Source organism: Phascolarctos cinereus, unplaced genomic scaffold (assembly GCF_003287225.1).
Source record: "Phascolarctos cinereus isolate Bilbo 61053 unplaced genomic scaffold, phaCin_HiC Scaffold_8;HRSCAF=390, whole genome shotgun sequence".
NCBI lineage: Eukaryota > Metazoa > Chordata > Mammalia > Diprotodontia > Phascolarctidae > Phascolarctos > Phascolarctos cinereus.
Genome location: NW_027556291.1, coordinates 66,374,200 through 66,397,692, shown reverse-complemented (window position 1 = coordinate 66,397,692; position 23,493 = coordinate 66,374,200). Strand labels below are relative to the sequence as shown.

The 23,493-nt window shown below is 43.3% G+C and overlaps 1 pseudogene; it reads left to right on the top strand.

Annotated features, from left to right (window-relative positions):
• LOC110194754 (maestro heat-like repeat family member 5) overlaps positions 1-23,493 on the top strand; it is a 162,798-nt pseudogene that overhangs the window by 3,769 nt on the left and 135,536 nt on the right.

Below are 23,493 nucleotides of genomic sequence, written 5' to 3'. Positions count from 1 at the left end.
ACTAAACATCAAGCAGCATGAGTAGGTAAAAAGTATCAAACTCATGGCCACAAAACTCCCCAGTGAGGCCCAAACGAGATTCAAATATAATCGGGAAATGTTTAACAAAATAAATAAAAATACAGTAGAATATAGATAATGTTAATTTGTGGTTTTCTAAGTCACTCTGCATCTACAGGCATGCTTTCCATTTGAGTTTGTCACCACTGGTATAGAGGATAGAGGACTAGACCTGAAGTCAGGAAGACCAGCCTTCAAATCCCACCTGTGACACTCCCCAGTGTTACGAAGAGCTAACATAGGAGAGGCAAGGCCTACAAATGGATGATCTCTTAGTCATCCAATCCAATGGCCTTTTTCAAAGTCTGCATCCTCCTTGGTGTCATAGACTCATAGATTTCAAGCTGCAAGGGATTTCAGAAGCCATCCAATCCAAGTCCCTCATTTTACAGAGAAGGAAACTGAGGCCAAGAGAGGGGAAGGGACTTGTCCAAGGTCATACATAGGATCCTAGATCCTCAGAAACCATCTAGTCTAACCCCCTCATTTTGCAGAGGAGAACCTCACCACCTCTAGGGAACCCCTCTTCCATTTGGACTCTGTGTGGGACATACTCCATGACACCGGCAGGCTCTTTTGGCAAGCATCCATCTCCATGTTTTATAATTTCCTGAACATTAATAATAGAAGGTCATAGAACATGGCTGTCTCTATGGTAGAACCTATCAAAGAACCTTATGTGATCTCAACACAGGATAAGACAGGGGTTTTTAACCTTGTTTTTAAGAATATTTGGATAATTATTCCAATGTGATTGGTTTCTTTTGTAATCCTCTGTATTTTATTTTATGCATTTAAAAACATGATTCTGAGAAGGAATCCCTAGGCTTCACCAGCTTGATTGCCAGATGGAGGGTGTATAACACAAAAAAGGCAAAGGACCACCATGTAGGGACCTATACTGGCTCCTTCTGCCGTTACAGGCTGGTATCTTCTTTGCAATTGACCATCATAGAGAGTCACTTAGAACACTGAGCTTTGATGATTTGCCCCATTTCTGTGATGAAAACAGGGCATAGACCTTTGTCAGAAAGGGCACCTTGGGGCAGCTAGGTGGTGCAGTGGATAGAGCTCTGGCCTTGAAATCAGGAGGACCTGCGTTCAAATCCAACCTCAGACACTTGACACTTACTAGGTATGTGACCTTGGGCAAGTCATGTAACCCCAACTGCTTCACCAAAAAATAAAAAACAAAAAACAAAAAAAAAGTCAGAACGGGCACCTCCAAAAAAGAAAAGAAAAATAAATAAAAGAGAAAGGGCACCTCCGTATAATTTAGTCAAGTTGATTGGGGGATGGAAGGGGTGGTGAAGTTCAAATGCCTCACACCAGCTGAAACCATCTTTTTTCGTTTATGGTTCAGCTTAGCTTTATTAGGCTATAGTATATTCTAATGACTTACAAAATATTATTTTGCCGTGCAAATTGATTTCCTTTGCTTTTTTGGAGTATCATATACCAATCTCTAATTTATTTCAGTTGCCAAATTGTCTTGCGTGGTTTGGACTGATTCTTTTTCCCCTTCATTTGTAAAAAGCCTATTCCTACTTACTTGCAAAATTCTTTCTTTAATGTTGAAGCTCTGGATTTTGGAAACTACATTTCTGGGTGAGGTGAGCTCAGAGTCCTCAGCCAACATCCTGTGGATTCAACTAATCTATTCTTTGCCCTCTGTTTCCAAAACTCCCAGGCCGTTTCTAGGATGATTTCCTGGAGTATATTATTCAGTATTTTTGTTCATCATTTGTATTGCTGGGAGACCAATATTCCTTGAGTTATCTTGCCATGGTCTGTCTTTGAGGTCAGTTGGTTTGATTTGTAGAGATCTCAAGCATTCCTCCAATTTTGTTGTCCTTTGATTTTGCTCTTATATATATTTTTTTCTCTAGAAAGGCAGAATGGACAAATGGATAGAGGTCTGGGCTTGGAGTCAGGGGGAGCTGAGTTCAAATCCCAGATCGGACACCTATTAGCTGTATGACCTTGGGCAAGCTCCTTAGGGCATATAGCCCAAGTCACAGAGGGGCAGAAGGAGGATTCTTTCTTCCATCTTCATTTTTGAGTTTGGAATCCAAATCTCCGGATCTCTTTTTCAGATTGCCTTCTGTCTTAGTAAGCTTGCCACCTTTTGTTTGAAAGAGTCCATTCTTTCCCTTTCACTTGTCTGTGAATTCTTCATAGAGAACTTTCACTTCAATCTTTTTTTCCCCATTCCTATTCCTTCCTTCTTTTATTTCCTCAATACGACTCAACAAAGAGTTCCTAAAGTGCTCTGAGGTTTCTTACAGTCATTCTGTAATCATTTCCTGGGGTTGAATTGTCATCATTGGCAATATTCTCCCCATCTTCTGGGGCTCTTTGGCTGGCTTTCTTTCACCTAATGATGGTCATTTACTTTTATGGTTGTCAAATTTTGATTCATTTTTTCTGCTCTGGTCTCTTTGTAAGGTTTTTCCTTGTTGCATTTTCTTTCCTTTTTCTTTATTTTTCTCTTTTTAAATTTCCTTTTGTGCCTGTCTTGCATTTTGAGGGGTGAAAGGGGAACTGGGAGTTCATTCAGCTCTTTTGTTCAGGGCTAAGCCTTGGAGAGAGTGCTTAGGATCGGCTTTCCAACTGCAGGTATGGGGCGCCTAGCATTCTGGCCATGGGGTAGAGGGAGGCTAAGTTTTTAGTGGAGCTGAGGTGGAAGATGGAGTAAAGTTCCAGAGGGAAGAAGGGAGAGGGATAATCTCTTACTGAGTTTGGGACTGTTTTAGACATCCCCTTGTTCCTCCAGGTGTGTTGAACCTTAATTTGGACTCCTTAGCCCTGAATGCAGCAGCCCCTAGGCTCGCCCACTAGGTTGATAATCCTGAGCCTCCCCCACCTGCAGAACCTGGCCCTAGACATGACTCCTCTCTTCCCATCCACACAGCCAAGGACAAGTCTCTTCCCCTCTCTAATCCTCGGTTTTCCCATCTGCAAAATAGGATCACAGTCCTTGCCCTCCCTACCTTATAAGAATGTTGGGAAGCTCTCATGAGATTGTGTATATTGGTGCTTTGTAAAGTAAAAAGTAAGATATATTGTATCACTCAATGAGCATTTATTAAGCAAGGAGGCATCTGACTGTTACAGGTATTACTGTTACAGTAACTGAGGTTTAGTGGAAAGTGTAGCAGACCTGAGGCGGGAGACCTGGGGTAGAGTCCCAATTAGTTATCTGAGTAGTTATATACTAATTAGTTATGTGACTGTGGCCAAATGAATTCCCTTTTCTGAACTCAGTTTCCTTATCTGCAAACACACACACACACACACACACGCACACACACACACACACTCACCCTCTTCCCTTCCCTAAGGAAAGTATTTTAGAAACCATAAAGTACAATAGACATGTGAGCTCTTAGTTTTACTATAATTACTAACCTCTCTAAGACTCAGTTTCCTTTTCTGTAAATTGTGGAATATAGCTATACCATCTGATACAGCATTGTTGTAAAGGAAATACTTTATAAACCTTAAAATGTAGAAATGCGGATGATGATGGAAGCCATGTGTCAGAGACACACAGGGCCCAGGTATACTTTGAAGAATTTCCTCACTTTCTTGGCCCCCACCTTGGAAACTTTACTTTCCACTGGTAAGCCTATATGTCACAATATTACACAGAAAGATTTTTATTAAAAGTAGAGAAACCAAACAGAAATCTGAGCTTGAGCAAACATTCATTCCCAAGAAGCCTATAAATACTGAGTCACAGTCTTGAATCTGAGGGCTCCTTTGTGCTCCCACCCCACTTTCCTCAAGTCTTGGCTTGGCCTGCCTCCACTTTTAGGGGGATGGGTTGTGACGATGGTGGTCTCTCTCTCTCTCTCTCTCTCTCCCTCTCCTCCCCATCTCCCTCTTCCTTTCCCCTTCTCCTCTCTCTTAATTTCCCTCTGTCCTTTCCCCTTCCCCCTCCATCTCTCTCCTTCTTTGGCTTCCTCTCCCTCTATCTCTCTCCTTTCCTTCTCTCTCCCTTCTCTCACTCCTTCTTCCTCTCCATCCCCTTTCTTTCTTCCATACTCCCACCATTTTCTCTTCCCTCCTCCCCACCCCCCAGCTCCCTGCTGGTCTCCATGACTCCTAGTACACAGTGATGGACTTCTCAGCTGAGGCCAGGAAGTCTCTTTACAATCCTCCATTCTTTTGATGCCACCTCCCCAGTGCCACAAAGGCAAAGAATCTTTATCTCTCTTCTGGTTACCCCTCCTTGCCCGCCTCCCACCACCCATGCCTCTGCTCTTCTCACTATCTTCACTTTTTTCCCTGGCCAGCAGTCCTACCCATCATCATGGCATATCCCAGTCCCACTCATCACCATGACTGCCCATGCATAGGGCCATACGGAGCCCTTGGGCTGGACATATATGGACATGGGAAAGGACAGATGTCCTCATGGTTGCCACATTTTTTGACTCTTTAACTCTGCAATGGTAAAGATGGCAAACCATCCATGTCTTATGCTCAGACACAAGCTGCTGGACCTTGGCCAAGTCACTGCACTTCTCTGGGGTTCTTGGTTTCCTCCCATGTAAAGTGAGAGTTTGGGATCTGAGGGCCTCTAGGGTCCCTTCTTTCCAGCTCTAGTCTTAGGAGTCTCCAAAGAGTATTCCACAGTGGCTCTAACCAATGGATGTCGTCTGAATCTTTAACCTGCCAGGACCAATGTGGCCCTTGGCTGTCTATTCCTTTCCTTTGCTTTTGATACATGACTGATACCCCTCTATTTCTGATCAGACACTTGCTAGACAGTGGTGGTAGTAGTAGTTGTAACAATAATAATAATAATAATTATAACAACAACCACCTTTCCACGCCTCAGTTTCACCATCTGTAAAATGGGGACTTCTACTCCCTACTTCCCAGGGTTATTGGGAGGAAAGTGCTTTGTAAACCTTAAAGCGCTATAGAAATGTGAATTATTATTATTATTATTATTATTATTATTATTATTATTATTATTATTATTATTATTATTGCAGGTCCTCAGTCTCTTACTTTAGACACTCCTCCCTGCTGAACTTTGATACAGCTAATGACCTGGAAGTTGGAAGCTCCCTCTTCAGCCAGCCAGACCTGTCCACAGGGAACAAAACCACGTGTAGGCTTTCCCAGCTCTGGCCACACAAGGTCCTTCCCCATTATTATGGAGAACCCACGGCAGTGCTCATGGGCTCTAGCCCTATCACCTCTGGGTTTGGACACTATTGGACGTTCTTTTTTCGAAAGGCCAAGCAGTCCCGGGTAGAACCAGGGCTGGTGAAGACAGGGGTCTTTACTGAAGAAGCCAGGAACCCTGGTGAGAGTGAGCCCCCGATGGAGAGTGAATGGGTGCTTGGGAAGGTCTGGGGCTCTCTGCTGACAGAATCATAGAGTCATAGGCAGGTAGAGACTCTGGGGAGTGACCCAGCAGCTACTCTCTGGCTAGGGAGGTCCCCCTCCCCACCTTCTACCCATGATGTGGAGTCCTGAGCTTTTGAACTCTGTAACAGTATGTCAATTGAGCATTACTGGCTGGTCTTAGTTTGCAGCAAGTTTGTCCTCAAAGCCTTATGGGCAGTCAGCAGCTACCTCTGTAATGTGATTTGGGGATGGAGAGGTGTCAGAAGTGGCCCTTTGCCACTGAGCTTGGCAGTGCCTAAAACATCTGTCATTTGAACTTCATTCCACTGGGTTGAGAAGACTTTTCAGTCCTTTGGAGTCTGCTAGGAGCAGGGAGCCCCTGGGAGCAGGGAGAGCACAAGCCGGTATCGGCCAGTAACAGCCTAGCAGGGATTCTTTGGCTGAGACCAAAGTCCTTCAGCAATGAACACAGAATAGGTCTGGGTAGGTGGGAGGGGGGAGAGGTCCACTAGGATCTGGGAAGGGGTCATGGGAGGAACACTAGACAGGAGATCTGCCTTCTAGTCCTAACTCTATTGCCCACTTGCTATGGTCATCTCTCCTATCTGGGGCTCAGTTTTCCTACTTGTCCAATGAGGACATTGGACTGGGTAATCTCTGACGTCCTCTCTAGCTCTAACATTTTATGATTTTATAGTTTTGGCCACAGGATTTTAGAACTACAAGGGACCATCTAGTCCAACCCCTTCATTTTACACAGGAAGAAACTGAGGCACAGAATTAGGGCAGTGATCTATATAAGGCTGCATTGGTAAGAGGTAGCAGAAGCAGGATTCAAACTCCAGGCTTTTGACTTCTCTATGTTATCCTATATTGTGTGCCAGGACTGAGACTTGGATCCTGGCCTCAGCTCAGCCATTAGCCATATCGTGACCATGAGCCGCCAGGAGCTCCTTGACAGCAAGGACCGTCTTCTGCCATTCTTTGTATCCCTAGTGTTTTGCACAGTGCCTGGCACACAGTAGGTGCTTACTAAATGTTTGCTGACTGACTTAATGCTCTCTGGGCCTCATCTTCCCTATCTGTAAAAGAAGAGGGTTATTCTGGGAGACACACTGTCATTTTATGGTTCTAGATGCTGTCTCCTTTCCTTTCCCTCTCTCCCCTTAGTCATCTGTTTCAAGATCCTTAAATCTCTGGGAATGAAGGGATGTTATTAGGTGAAAGCCTCAATCTTAAAGCTTTGCAATATGGCACGGAATCATCAGGGCATTGTGTTTTTTAAATTTATTTTATTAATTTATTTTGATTTATCAACAATCACTTCCATATGCTTTTGAGTTTAAAATTTTTCTCCCCCTTCCTCCCTACCACCCTCCCCAAGACAGCACACAATCTGACATAGGCTATACATTTACATTCCTATTAAACATATTTTCACATTAGTGATGTTGTAAGTAAAAATTAAAACCAATAGGAGGAACCATCAGAAAGAGGAAACAAAACTCAACAGAAGAGAAAAAAATGATAGCGATTCAACTTCCATAGTTCTTTCTTTGGATGTGGATAGCATTTTCCATCACGAGGCCTCGGGAGATGTCTTAGATCCTTGTATTTCTGAGAAGGGTTACGTTTATCAGTATTAGCCATTGCACAATGTGGCTGTTGTTGTGTACAGCGTTCTCTTGGTTCTGCTCACTTCACTCGGCATCAGACCGTACTAGTCTTTCCTGGTTTTTCTGAAGTCAGCCTAAAATGACACACTGTCATTTTATGGTTCTAGATACTGTCTCCTTTCCTTTCCCTCTCTCCCTTTAGTCATCTGTTTCAAGATCCTCAAATCTCTGGGAATGAAGAGATGTTATCAGGTGAAAGCCTCAATCTTAAAGCTTTGCAATATGGCACAGAATCATCAGGGTATCGTGTTAACAACGATCCAACAGTATCTCCAAGAAAATGAAGAGGTACTACCCCCTGTCCCCAGGCAGCCAGGTCCCATAGAATACTGGGCTCTGGTGGGGTAAACTGATCTGTTTCCTCAGGAAATGTCATGAGGGGAGAAAGTGTGGAAGAATTCAGCACGTGAGGCTAGCAGGGCATTGGTCCCCACCTCTTAGAGCTTGAACGGACAAGGGACTTGGGAGGGGGGTCAAAGAGAGACAAAGTCCTCCCCAAAGAGAGCCAGTAGGTCTAGACCTGGGAATGTGGAGAAGGACTCAGGCTCCTGGAGGAGCCTGGAGGAGGCTGGGCAGCATTGTACAAGAGCACTGGGTCTGGAGGCTGAGAGACCAAGTGGAGCACAAATCCTGGCTATTTATCAGTTGTATAACCTGCAGTGAATCACTTCCTCTTGCTGGGTCTGCTCTTCTGTAAAATGGGGATAATAATATGCCATCTAGCTTATGGGGGGCATTGGGGTAAAAGTGCTTAGGAAACCCCCAAAGGGCTGTAGAAATCTGAATTAGTGTCATTATAGCCAAGTTAACACTTCATGGTCATGTGGAAGCTGGGCCATGTGTGTTTGTACTCACACTCGCCCATGTGGATAAAATTCGTTCTTCTTGACTTTCACTGCTGGGATAGTCAATATGGACACCTACATTTCTATCCTATCTCCTTTCCAAATGATCCTAATGACTTTGGACCAGTCATTTCTCGTCCTAGAGCCTCTATTTTACCTTCTGTGACATTGGGAAAAGTAGGGCAGCTAGGTGGTGCTGCAATGGATAGAGTGCTGGGCCTGAAGTCAGGAAGACAGCTCTTAGTGAGTTCAAATCTAGCCTCAGACACTTTCTAGCTGTGTTACCTTGGGCAAGTCACTTCTTCTTGTTTACCCTCAGTTTCCCCATCAGTAAAACAAGCTGGAAAAGAAAATGGCAAATCAAGCCAGTATCTATTCCAAGAAAACTAAAATGGGGTCACATTGGGGAAGCAAAGTCATTGTATTCCAAGTGAGACATCCAAGAGAGACATGTCTCTCCAAATTTCTCTACCCTTCCAGTCATGCAGGTCTGTGCACCTTGGAGTCATCCTTGGCCCTTCCCTCCCCCTCACTGCTGAATATCTAATCAGTTACCAAGGCTTGTTGAGCCTATCTACACATCTTTTACATTCATTCATCTTCTTCTCTCTACCAGACCTTTATCATCTCTGACCCAGATGACCATAATAGCTTCTGAACTGGTCTCCCTACATCCAGTCTCTTCCTCTCCAGTTCATCTTCTCCTCAATTGCCTGACATCGTTCCAGTAGAGCACTCTGATCAGGCAATGTGTTGTACACTAGAGTTTGAGACCCACCTCTCTACCAGCTGTGTAGACATGGATAAGTGTCTCAACCTTTGAGAACCTTATTTTCTTCATTTAGAAAGTAGGGATATTAGCACTTTACTTGTACTATCCCTCTGACAGGGTTTGGGGGAGGAAAATACTTTGCAAATAGGAGCTGGATTTATTATGTCGCCCTTCTAAAAGTGGCTTCCCCTCATTCACTGAACAAACTATAAACTCCTGACTCTGGCATTCAAGCCCTCTGCATTCTGGCTCCCCACCCTATCAGGATGGTCAATTGGAATATTCTCCAGCCTCTCTTGTCATCTAGGTTTCTCCATCTTTGTGTCATTGTTCATGCCAGGCCCCATGCCTTCCATGGACTTCCCCGTCCCTGTCTTCAGCTGTTAGAGTGTCACTCTTTTCATTCAAAGCCTAGCTCAGGCATCACCTTCTCTGCAAAGTTTTCTGTACCTGACACCTCTAGATGAAGGTTACCTCACCCTCCTCATATTTCCCATCACACTGTGCCTTAATCCATCCTCACAATGTTCTTGTTCACTTGTGTATGTAACTCGAGTCCTGGGACTCAGGTTACATGTACATGTCTTTCCCCCATTAGATTCTGTTCGCGGAGATTAAGACCTGTGGCATATGTCTTTGTATATCCAGGACCCAGCCCTAGGCCTCCCATATGGTACAAATTTAATAAAAGTCTATTGAATTGAATTAGGGTTGAATCAAGTAGGGAGAAGAACCATTCCCAAGGCTGGGATAAGAACAAATGTGGTCAAAACAATATACACAATGACTACCACACTGTGAATGGAAAGGACAACCATGAAACAGTTGAAAATGAATGTTATGAAATTACAAAGAACAAGCTTGGGGCCAGAGAAGAGGGATGAGAAGGCACCTTCTTACTTCTCTGCAGAGGCTGGGGTGGGACATTCACAGTCTGGGAAAAGACATCAATTTCAGATGTTTCTGATATATTGATCAGTTTTGCTGACTTTCCCCCCTCTTCCTTTTTTTCCTTTCCTTTCCTTTTTAAATCTTCATTATAAGGGACAGCTCTCTGGGAGGGGAATCATTTTACAGAGCAGGAAACTGAGGCTCACAGAGATTGAAGTCACTTGCCCAAGGACATCCTAAATCTTGAGCTGGAAGGAAGCTCAGAGGTTACCTAGTCCGACTTAGCATTTTACAGGGGAAGAAACTGAGGCCATGGATGTGAAAGTACCTGACCAAGGTCAGACATAGGATCAGAGATTTAAAGATTTGAGGGACCCCCAAGGCCAAGTAGTCTAACTCCTGCCTGACCAAATCCCCTCTACAGTGGTACCAGCAAGTGGTCATCCAGCCTTTTCTTGAAGGGGAAGTGAACTAGAATCGGTGGAATGGTTGGTGTGAATCAGATCCAGATGAATGGTCCCTGTGGGTGCTTCCTCCTCCCTTTGAAGATCAAAATGACTGTTAAAGCAAGTCCCAAATGTGTTCAGTGCCCTGCTCTGGACAGAGAAAGGCTCCAGGAAACTTCAAGCTAATCCAAACCCTCTTCATCACTGCTCTAGCACAATAAACAACGTGGCTGCTGCTTCTTCCTCCTCTGATCCTCACCCCATGCCTACCCCATCCTGCTTCCTCTCCCTGTTTTCTGGATTTTCCCCAGATCCTATCTTCTTATTTTACAAGGCCGCTGTAACCTCCTCCTCCCAATTCAGTCCAGTTTCCCACTCCCTTATTACCGATTCTGTTCTTGGAGGTATATCACAGTTGTGGGTCTCATCTTCCCAGGTTCCTAGCAGTGATACCTAGAAAGCATTGCCTTACTTGCATTAGAGTCTCCAGGGCACCCGGTTCATTAGCTGCCCTATTCCCATTGGTGTGTGTACTTCTGAAGCCATATGAGTTTAATTTGTGCCTCTTTTTTTGGATGTTGTCTCTTATGGATTACTGGTCCTTTCTCTGGCTCTTATTGTACTAACTAGCTCCCTTGAAAGATTCATGTGAGCTTCCTCTCCCTCCCTTTTTTAAATTTGAAGTCCTCTTGCTTTGATTTGAAAGACTTCAGGAAAATATATTATTACCAGACCTTATACTCTTTGGCTAATTGCCTCCCAGCATCAGCACCCCAGGGACAAATGAGTTAGAGCTTTGGTTGCAGCCCATTTCTAGTGTTTCCCTTCTAGAGGCAGCTAGGTGGTGCGATGAAGCAAGTGCTGGGCCTGTAGTTAAAAAGATCTAAGTTCAGAACAGGCCTCAGGAACTTACTAGCTGTGTGACAGTGGGTGAATCATTAAAAAAACCCCCGACAACCTCTGTTTGCCTCAGTTTCCTCATTTGTAAAATGAGGATAATAACAACACCTACCTCCAGGATTGTTGTGAGGGTCAAATGAGACAATAATTGTTAAGTACCTGGCACATAGTAGGTGCTATATAAATGTTAGTTGATGATAGTGGTAGTGGTGCAGGGGATAGAGTTCTGGGTGTGGCATCAGGAAGGCCCGACTGCCCCAGGATTGAACCAAGTTGGATTGTGAGTCTTGATTCGGAGCAAATGGGTCCCTTTGTGAGAAGATAGTAGATGGGTTCCCCAGCCCTCTGGGCCCACCGACATATTTTTAGCATTAACCAAGACATGCCGTCTCTTACTTTTGCATACTTGGCACTGGCTGTGAACCATGCCTGGAAGACTCTCCTTCACCTCTGCCTCTTGAAACTTCAAGAGGCTTTTCTCGATTCCCCCAATTGTCAATATCCCATCTCCCAAATCACTTTAGATTTCTTTGGTATAGAGCCTGTGGATACTTCTCTGTGGAAATGTTATATCTCCCCAATAGATTGTGAGCTCCTTAAGGGCAGGGACTGTCTCAGGCTTGCTTTGTACCTCCAAGGCCTTGCAGTACCTGGCACAGAGAAGGCTCTTATGATATATTTGTTAGTTGATTGATTCTCTCCATTTGAAGGATTAGATTTTAGATGGAAATCCACAAGTACTTGTTTCTGAAAATGCTCTGCCTCAGATTCTTTAACTATTAAAAGAGAAAAATAATAGAAGATACCATGCAGGGTTGTTGAATGAATAATGAATGAATGAAAAAGCACATATTAAATACTTGCCATGTGCTAAGTGCTGAAGAAACAATATATAGAAAAGTCAGACCATCCTTGTGAGAGAAATCATTATTTCTCTCTTGTATTTAATAACTAATTATTGAATTAAGTCCAAGGTTTTTTTTTTCCCTTTTCCACTTTGTTATTCAGAAATCAGCCCTTATAGGTTACTCTGGTAGCCTTTGAAGTACAAGGCTGATAGTGAGAGGGAGAACTCAGATCTGTCCAAAAGGTAAAGTTCGGTGAATTGCTCCATTCTGGCCTATTGTGTCTTCTCAGACAGGTATGGGAAAATGTGGATTCTCTCTTTTGTGATATGAATATAGATAAGTCTCTTTTGACTAAAACTGAGTGATCAGAGTCACATACCCCAGACCCTCATTAGAATAGGGCCACTTCTCATTATAATATTTATTCTCTCATTAGTTGTTAACCAATCAGAGCTGATTTCCACCCTCAGGAGCACCAACTCTTCCAAGGGCATATGTGTTGAGTAGGTTCCATGAGGGGTCTTTTGATCTAAGAGAGACGGCCAAATGACCATCCTTTTATTAATAATACACTAACAACAACAACAATTAGCACCATTAATAAAATGATTAATTACCCAGAAACTATATCTCTTAAACTTTTTATATGTCATATCTTGTTAGGGATCTGTAAGACGTTGAGGGCCACAGGCTGTTCGTGAGACTTCACTGATGGGCGAAGGCCCCTCTTGGGTGTTAGTACATGAGCAGAATATCCTGGCTCGGTTCTCTGTCCACAGACCTGGCACTTCCCAGTCAGCAAAACTCTGACGCTAGGCAAGCTCATACTATAAAACAATGTTGCTAGCTCAAGCGCAGTCAGCTCTAGCACAAAGATATATCCAGTATTGCTAACTTATGTATCAAGTATTGCTAGTTCATGTATCAAGTATTGGGAACATTCCGGGAACGAGAAGTACATATTGTTTTATGGGAACAGCACGGGAGAAGGACACAGTCAGGATAATGTTGATAAGGACTTGTTGATACTTTGATTGGTATTCGCATGAGAAAAATTCTTGGTGTTGTCTGCTGGTAAAGATATGTAAACCTTGTTGCTTTGTTCACTGTTACATTGTGGTATGTTCCCATGAGTCAAAGATATAAAACACTGAAGGCAGGACCAGCGGGTTGTTGCTTGCCCGCTTGAGCTGATGGCTGAGTAAACCTTTTGAAACTACATCTCTCTGTCAACTCCACTCCTTCGTTATCCGGGGACGCCCGAAGACTGCAGGTGAGTATGACCCAGGCAGCCCTCCTCAAGTAACGAGGACATTACAATATCTGCTCTCAAGGAGCTCACATTGGTAAGGAAACACATGGAAGAGTTCAACTGCAGGTCAGAAAGATCCCACAGTCCTTAGGGTGCAGCAGCAAAGCAGATGATAATGACTCTTCTTTAATGTCATTTGCACACTTCTGATGGTGAACCATTTGGCAGTGCTATGATAGCACCACCATCTGACAGCATTCTCAGGTGCATACACTGTGGGTTAGCCTAGTCTTTTCCCTGAAAGGTGACAAAGCTGTGTAAGAGACTGGATTGCTCCAGGGCAGACCTGCACAAGTTGGCAGTAGGTAGGGGCCAAAATTAAAATAGGCTAAACTTCTTTGGGCCGCAGATAGGTTTTTAGAGACAGACTGATGATGGTTGGTCACCACGTGTCACATGACAAACTGGAGAGAGTACCACAGTGACAGCCCACCCTCCAAGTTACATGACAGGCACAATAGTGACTAGTGGAAGGCAGGTTAAGTGAGGCACAGATAAAACACTCATTACTTTACTTTCTTTTACATCCTCCACATTTTTTGTGGGCCACCCAATAATCCTTTAGCAGGCCGAATATTATGCAGGTCTGCTCCCTAGGGCTAAGGCTTAAGCTAAACCTCCTTTGATTGGCCAGCTTCCTGGTAACTAACCCAAGGGCATAAAAAGCTACCCTCCCCCCCACCCTCACCTTGGGGTCAGGGCTCTTCAGATTTGGCAGCGGTATAGTGATGGGAATCACCAAACCGGATTCTGCTGACCAGATAGACATGTGCATATGGAGGCAAGGGAGGCCCATACCTACTCAAACTAAGTGCTCTGACATCTCTGCCATCACTTTTCTATGCCATGGCTAAGTAACCCTCATTCTGTTAACCGTCAAATGACCTGGGCTTGCCTTAGTTTGCTCCAGTTGTCATTCAGTTGTTTCAGTTATGTCTGATTCTCTGTGACTCCATTGGGGGTTTCTTGGCAAAGATACTGGAGTGGTTTGCCATTTCCTTCTCCAGCTCGTTTTACAGATGAGGAAACTGAGGCAAACAGGGTGAAGTGACTTGCCTAAGGTCATATAGCTAGAAAGTGTTTGAGACCAGATCTGAATTCATGAAGATGAGTCTCCCTGATTCTAAGCCCTGGTTCTATCTACCAGGCAAACCTAGTTACCCCAGTACCAAACCCAAACTAGCAGAGGAGAAATCCAAGTCAGGCCCACCCATTACTAGTGGAGAGAACTTTCATTTCATCTTCAGTTACTGTTGCCAAGCCACATTGAGGGGGGCAGTGTGCCTTCTGGGATGATGGTCGTGAGATATGAGTGGCCTGGAAGTAGGACCAGTGATCTGGGAGTGCTACCACTCCTGGGGCTCTTGGGTTTACCTGTCCATCCATGGCAGTTGAGCAGCATCTGGTGTTGATGATGGAGAGGAAGGTGGACCCCTTCTCCACAGTGATTACCCCTCAATGATGGCTATAGGGTCTGGCTTAGAAGCAAGGCTCCTGCTCTAGGGAGCATGCCATTCTTAAGACTTGAGTTAGGCGTCCTAGACTATCCCCATCAAGGTCCAGATGGGCAAAGTGTTTGTGTATTAAGTACCTCCTATGTTCCTGGCCCTAGGCTGGGTGGTGGGAGTACAAGTACAAACAATGACTGAATCTACTCATAAGGAATTTACGTGCTAATAATGGAGACAACACATATGTAAGTTTATAAGCATAATATAAAGTTAATAAATACAAATATATGGGAAATAGTAGCTACAAGGTAGTTTGGGGAGGGAGAGCACTAACAATTGGGGAGAATTAGGAAGGGTTTCATGTGGAAGGTGGGGTTTTAGCTGAGCCTTGAAAGAGGAGAGAGATTCTGTGAGATGGAGGTGAGGAGTGAATGCTTTCCAGGCATGGGGGATGACCAGTGCAAAGGCAAAGAGATGGGGGATGATGTGCCATGTGTGAGGATTAAAGAGAAGGCTAGTTTGACTGGATCGCAGAATGCATAATGGAGTGTAATGCCCACTGGAAAGAAAGGTTGAGACCAGGTTATGAAGAGCATCAAAAGCTAAGCAGAAAAGTTTGTATTTTATGTAGTAGATGCAAAGCTAACATTTCAGTACTAGCTGGTAACAGAGCCCCAGTGCCCCACTTCTTGTGGACCCCAACAATTTCCTAAGGAAACTTTAAGCTTACTTTTTGTCCTGTTTAGTCACTCAGCTCACCAAATCCCAATGCTTTCATAGGTTGTAAAGATATTTTCCTTAAATATCTCTTAGAATGATTAGAATACAATGTTCAGTTGAGATCTACTGTCTAGGACTTTGTATGCATAATTCCAAATTGTTTTCCAGAATGGCTGTACTAATTCACAGTTCCACCAACAATGCAGTAGTCTACCCATCTTCCCACATACCCCCTGGTATTGACTATTCTCATTTTTTGTCATCTTTGCCAATTTGTAGGGTGTAAGTTGAAGTCTCAGGACTGTTTTGATTTGCATTTTTCTTATTATTTGTTTTTTTTTTTTTAGGCAATTGGGATTAAGTTTAGGTCACACAGCAGGTAAGTGTCAAGTATTTGGTCTGAGGCCAAATTTGAACTCAGATCCTCCTGACTTCAGGGTCGGTGCTTGTAGCCACTGTGCCACCTAGCTGCCCCTTATTCAGATCATTCTTCATGGGGCTGTTAATAGTTTTCAGTTTTTTAAAGATATGTTCATATCCTTTGACCACTTATCTATTGAGGAGTGGCTTTTGGTATATATATATATATATATATACGTGTGTGTGTGTGTGTATATATATATGTGTGTGTATGTGTGTGTATATATATATGTGTGTGTATATATGTATGTGTATATATATATATATATATGAGTGGCTTTTGGTATATATATGTGTGTTTGTATGTATATATATATGTGTGTATATATATATGTATGTATATATATGTATGTGTATATATATATATATATGAGTGGCTTTTGGTATATCTATCTATCTATCTATCTATCTATCTATCTATCTATATATATATATATATATATATATATGTAATGGGATATATGTATAAAACCAAAACCCACTTCCCAGTACACAAATGGTCAAAGGATACACACACACACACACACACACACACACACACACACACACACACATGCATAGTCTTATGTGTATGATCATATATATAGTTGTAGCTATAGATAAATTTGTATAGATATCTGTTATCTATATATTTGGGATGCCAAACCTTATGTGAGAAATTTGATACAAGAATTATTTACCCCTTCCCAACCACCTCCTTTCTTATCCTAGGTGTATTGATTTTGTTTGTGCAAAAGCTGTCTATTTTATCTTTTATAATTGCTTCTATTCCTTGTTTGGTTAAGAATACATCTCTTACCCATAGCTGTGAGAGGTATACGACCTATTTCTCTTCTAAGTTTTTTTTAATAGCATGTTCTTTAATATGAAGGTCACATATGCAATTTGAACCTACTGTGAAAGACTATGTCTTAATTATCTTGCATCTCAGTGTCTTAACACCTGGCCAAGTGCACAGCAGGGACTAAAATGTTTCAGGGATTGAATTGCCTTTCTCCTTTCCCCATAGCAACTGGAAGCCAAGCACAAATTTCATATATTACAAGCCCTGGAGACTGTTATCACCTCAGGCCCTTTCCTCAGTGCACATTGGCTCCAAACCTTCACCAGATTGGCCCTGAAGCACGTGATTCAGGTTACGGTAAGCCCTAAGTAGAACAGCCCTCTGCTTCCAGGGACAGATCTCATGATGGTACTCATAGTTATTATAGGATACCCCCGAGCCTATATATATCCTCAGAGCCTCAGGTTACCTAAGGATGTGAGACAGTTGGGTGAAGATGTCAGTGGAAGAAATAAGGAAGTGGGATGATTGGTTTCTGATTTCAGCTAGGGAAAGAATGACATGAAATACAGACATACCTTGCAGCTATTGAGGGTTTGGTTCCAGACCACTGCAATAATGCAAATATCACAGTAAAGCAAGTCACACGAATTTTTTGGTTTTCCAGTATACATAAAAGTTATGTTCACACTATACTGTAGTATCCAATAGTATTATGGCTAAAAAAACACACATACCCTAATTAAAAATACTTTATTGCTAAAAAAAAAATACTAACCATCATCTGAACCTTCAGCGAGTCATAATCTTTTTTCTGGTGGAGGGTCTTGCCTCAGCGTTAATGGCTGCTGACTGATCAGGGCAGTGGTTGCTGAAGGTTGGGGCAGCTGTGGCAATTTCTTAAAATAAGGCAACAATGAAGTTTGACACATCGACTGAGTCTTCCTTTCATTTGATCTCTTAGAGGCCATTGTAGGGGCATTAGCTGGCCTAATTTCAATATTGTTGTGTCTCAGGGAGTAGGGAGGCCTGAGGAGGGGGGGAGCGGTAGGTGGGTGAAACAGTCAGAACACATATAACATTTACCTACTAATTTCACCATCTTATATGGGCATGGTTCATGGTACCCTAAAACAATTATAATAGTAACCTCAAAGATCACTGATCATACTGATCACCATAACAGACATAATAATAATGAAAAATTTTCAAATATTATGAGAATTACCAAAATGTGACAGAGAGACACAATGTGAGCACATGGTATCTGAAAAAAAATGGCACTGATAGACTTGCTTGATGTAGGGTTGCCACAAACCTTCAATTTGTAAAACAAAACAAAATAAAACAAAATATCTGTGAAGCATAATAAATTGAAGCACAATAAAATGAGGTATGCCCGTGGTTTATTTTGTCAGGGTTCTGTAACCTCTGACCACTGAGACTCAGGACCTTTTGAAAAAAAATCATCCCTGTCCAGCCCTTTGGTATAGTCTGCACCCAAGACTTCAGGCAGCTCAAAGTATAGCCCACTGCAGAAGGATGTTCCCAGAGACACTTATATAATAGAGCAACACAAATATGGACATACAGGAATAGCTATACTCTGCTACTCAGTTCTTCTTCCTTATAACACCTTCAGCCTTACTTCACTGGAATAATGACCAATTTAGAGAACACGAGCCTTCATAGTTTCAGGGTTCTTCCAGAAGGAACCTGCCAGCACCTTGACCTTTTCTTGTCCTGTGACATCCCAGTCTAGGTCAAAAACTTGAATTTAAAAGACCGATTCTCACTGTTGTAAACAAAGTCCCCTGAACTGCCAGGCTCATTCTGAGGAGATGATGCATTTCACCTCCTGTCGCAAGGTTTTCTGGATTCAAGACCCACCCACCAAAGTCAGGTAGGGTCTTGGGAATGGTTGAAGCCTTGGTTCCTTGAGCCACAGTAAAGAAAACCATTTATCTGAGTGTCAATTGAGGCAGTGGTTTATGCTGCCTGAGCCTAAACACATGGAGGCCATTGACTCCCCCCTCCCCCAAACTACCTGGACTAAGTGATACCTTGCCTGTAAGGTCATCTGGTCATTGCTTGAAAAATTCCATAATCTCAGAGTCGGAAGAGACCTCAGAGTCCTTCTGGTCTAACTCATACCTGAACAAGAATGCCCTCTACAATAGACCTTGCAAGTAGACATCAAGCTTGTTCTTGAAGATGTCCAGGGAGGGAGAAACCGTTACCTCTCAAGGCAACCCATTCCACTTCAGATAGCAATCATTCTGTGGCCTAGCATAATGTCTGGCACATAGTAGGCTCTGATTCTCTTCCCTTAATGAATATTTGTTGTTTGTCTTGACATTGAGCCTAAATCTATCTCCTTGGAGGTGTAAGAGCTAAGTTGCTCCCAGTTCTGCCCCTTGGGGCCAAGCAGAACACAGCTAATCCTTTTGTGTGACAGTCTTTCAAATACTTGAAGACAGAGATCATGGCCTCCCTAAGTCTTTAGTTCTCTAGCCTCCACATCCCTAGTTTCATTGGTCCTGCCTAAGCCTTCTTTTCTTCAAAGAAGAGAACATCCTCAGTTCCTTTCTAAGACAGCTGTCATGTTGCCCTTAAGGCTTCAGTTCTTTAACTGACCAGTTCCTTTGACTGACCTTGATTGTCATCCACTGGGTCAGCTGCCTCTCCCAACTTTGTGTCAGTCGTCACATTTGACAAGCGTACCATCTATGCCCTTGTTCAAGTTATTGATAAAAATGTTGAACAGCACAGGTTTCAGCATAAATCCTTGACCACCCTACTATAGTCCTCTCTCCATGATGATATCAGACCATTAGTGGGGACTCTTTGAATTCAATCCATTCAGAATCCAGCTAACTATATGTAGGATTGTCCAGCCCATGTCTTTCCATATGGTTTACAAGGATCATATGAAGGACTTTGTCAAAAAGCTTTGGTAAAATCTAGGAAAATTACAGAGATTGCATTCTCCTGGCCTTGCCTTGTGTGATTTGATCTTGTTGAAACCATTTAGGCATTTTGTGAGCACTGCATCTAGTATTTTGTCAGGAATCAAAGTCAAATTCACTCCACTCCCTTCCCTTTTTGGAAAACCAAGAAGGCATTTTCCCGTCTCCATTTCTGTGGCACCCTTTCCATTCTCCATGATCTTTTGAAGACCTCATTCCTTTGAGTATGTGGGAATGGCATTCACCTGGGCTGAGGGACTTGACTTAGATAATGAAGGCTGAGTATTCTCTTGCTATCTCCTTACTCGGGAATGATTTCTTACCCCAGGCTCCACCTTCAGTCACGATGACTCATTTGGGAGAAGTGTCTCATCCAGGGGGACCCACTGCACACAAGTATTTCTTAAGGGCCTCCTATATTGCCAGGCAGTATTCTGGGTTCTGGGGACACAAAGGCAATGGATAAAATGACCACAGCTCACAAGGAGCTTATATTCTAATGGGGGAGACAGCAATGACATATTTATAAACATATAGAATACATATACAGTGAATAAATGCAAATCTGTACCAAGAAGTTAAATCCAGGTTGTTTGGGAGAAAGGCCACCAGCAGCTGGGGGAGTGGGGGGACTCATGGAAGGCTTCACATAGATAGCTCAGCTTCATCTCAAAGGAAGAAAAGTACTTTATGAGAATGAAGTGTGGAGAAGGAAGTACATCTGGGTCGAGGGCACAAGCAATTGAAAGGCACAGAGACTGGAGATGGAGGGAGAAGCTATTCACAGAATTTGAGAGGGAGAGTAATGTCCAATGAGGCTGGAGAGATAGATTGGGGCCAGGTTGTGAAGGGCTTCAGAAGCTAAATAGAGGAATTTATGTTTTATCCTAGAGCCAATTAGAAGCCCCTAAGTTTATTAAGAAGAGGAATGACATGATCAGATCTATACTTAAAGAAAATCACTTTGGCAGCAGTGTGGAGGATGGACAGGAGTAAGGAGAGATTTGAGATAGGAAGGCCAGTTGTTGTTGTTCAGTCATGTCTGCCTCTCCCTGACCCCATTTGGTGTTTTCTTGGCGAAGATACTGGAGTAATTTGCCATTTCCTTCTCCAGCTCATTTTACAGATGAGGAAGCTGAGGCAAACAGGGTTAAGTGACTTGCCCAGGGTCACACAGCTTGGAAGTGTCTGAGGCCAGATTTGAACTCATGAACATGAATCTTTCTGACCCCAGGCCTGGTACTCTATCCAATGCAGCACCACATAGCTGTCTAAGAAGGCCAATTAGGATGTTGCAATAGTCTAGGTGAAAGGCAATGAAGGCTGAATTAGGGTGATAGCTATATGGGTGAAGATAAAGGGGCCTGGTGGGGGAGATATTGTGGAGACAGAAGCAGCAACATTTGACAACTGATTGGATATGTAGGATGAGGGAAAATGAGGAGTTGAAGATACACCAAGGTTATGAGCCAGAGAGACCTGAAATGCTGCTGCCTTTGGCAGAAATAGGAGAGTCTGGAAGAAGAGCAGGCTTGGGAAGAAAGATACCAAGTTCTGTTTTGGACATGTTGAGTTTAAGCTACCTCCGAAACATGCAGTTTGAAATGTCCCACAGGCAATTGGCAATACGGGATTGAAGCTGAGGGGAGACACTGAGACTGGACACATAGATCTAGGAGTCATTGGCATAGAGATGATAGTTAAGCCCATGGCAGCTGATAAAATCACTGAGAGAGTTTAGAGAGAGAAGACGACCTTGGACAGAACCTTAGGGAGCACCCATGATGAAGGGCTGTTATTTGTATGATAAATTTGGAAAGGGGACTGTGAAGGAGCAGTTAGGTAGGAGGAGGAGAACCGGGAGAGAGGACTATCCAGGTCAAATGAAGTAGAGAGATCAAGAGGGATGAGGGCTGGAGAACACCATTAGATGTGGCCATTAAGAGATAGGGATGAAGGATGCCATCTGCCTCCTGATGGAGAGGTGATGGATTCAGGGTGTAGAATGAGGCAGGTTTTTCTGGGCACAGCCAATGTGGGAATTTGTTTTGCTTGAATGTATATTTGTTATAAGGGTTTAGTTTTGGTTTTTCTTTTTTTTTTTAATATTGGCAGAAAGTGGGAGGGAAATAAAGTAGATTTTTGTTCATTGGAAAAGTTTAAAAAAAATTATAGATTTTGGGCTTGAAGGGACCTTAAAAGGACACTGAGTTCAACCCACTTATTTTACAGTTGAGGAAACGGAGGTGTACTTTCTGAGCAACTTAAGTTAAATGACTTGACCAAAGTCACATAGTAAATGAGATAGGATTTGAACCTAGGTCTTCTCATGTCTCTTCGTGTAGTGCCTTAAAGACTATGCCACACTGCTTCTCCAGCTGATTTGTAACTTCAGAAAGAGCAGTCAAGTGATGAGACCGAAAGTCAGATTGCAAAGTATTGAAGAGTAAGAGGAGGGAAAATGGTTGCAGTGAGGGTAGACAGCTTTTTCTAGGAGTTTGGCTGAGAAAGACAGATTAGATACACAGACAGATAGAGCATTTAGTAAGCACTTACTACAAATCAGGAAGCTAGAGAGGGGCAACGAGCCTGGCAAGGAGGTAGACCGTGTAGAGGGTGAGTTGAGCTGGGAGTGAAGCATGAGAGCAGCATGGCCTGGGCCTCACAAGAAATGGTGATCCCAGCCAAGAACTGGAGAGCAGGCCTCAAGGCATAGTCATACTCTGGGCAACACCAGGAAGCTGGAAAGGGAGGAGAGAGATTGGGCAATAGCTTCAAGGGATAGTAGGAATTAATGAAGGTTCTTTAAGGATGGTGTGACATATAAAATGTTTGAGAGATGTAGTTTCTGGGTAATTAATCATTTTACTAATTATGCTAGTGGATAATTAATGAAAGGGGTCATTGGCACCCTCAAATGCCAGAGACCCCTCATGGAACCCACTCAACACTTATATGCCTTTGGAAGAGTAGGTGTTCCTGTGGGTGGCAATCAACTCTGATTGGTTGACAATTAATGAGAAGAATGACTATTATAATGAGAGGTGGATCCAATTCTAATGAGGGGCTTGGGGACATGACTTTGATCATTCTACTCCCAGACCACCCCCAGCCTGGGCAATCTAGACAAGGATCTACCTCCCACCCTAGCCTGAGTAGAACACAGTGGGCTTCCCCACTTGGGTGGGGTCTGAACAAGATTGAGGAGAGTTAATTCAATCTCATTATCAGCAGTGTCCTTGGATGCTGAGTTGACCCAGTAGAGAATGAGGGGATAGGAAGGGAAAAAACCCTGGGATCTCCCCAATAATTGGTTATTTAACGATCATTTCTCTCAATGGGGAAGTCTTGGGAATGGTTGAAGGCTATAGAGAAGGAAGCACTAGATATGGAGAGGTTGAAGATTCTAGAGAGAGAGAAGATAATTAAGGATACAATCTGCTGAAGAAGATGGGAGGGGATGGGAGTACCTAGGTACTGAGGTTAGGCTTTAGGGCATGGGGGAAAGGAGGAATGAGTGGGAGATGCTGTCAAGGAGTTTTTAGATGAAAAGAAAGGGAAAAGAGGGAGCTCACATTGAATGGCTTTAATTTTTTCTTAGAAAAGTTGGCAATCTAACTCCCTGAAGTCCTGGCATTGCTTAGGGCTTGAACCCTACCTCTCTGTACTGGTCACTAATCCAGGTAAATTCTCCTTCCAGTGTTACCAATGAAGGTAACTTTGCCATACCCCCAGCATTTCTGCCCCTGCCTTTGACAGGTCTCTTCCCAATAGGTGGTTGCTGTCTATACCTGACTCAGGGGCGCACACTGCAGCCATCAGAGCTGAGGGAGCCTAAGATGGCTATACCCTGGGAGACTGTAGCATCTGCCTGCCTTCCTCTTTCCTAGTCCAGGCTACTCTGCCTTCCTTAAGTTGTGGTACCCCACCCTCAGCAACTTCAAGTACCACTCCCTGATCTTCTAGTGGCTTTATCTCTACCTTCATTTGTAGGCCTTGCTAAACATCCAGTCCAATTCTTGTAGGAGG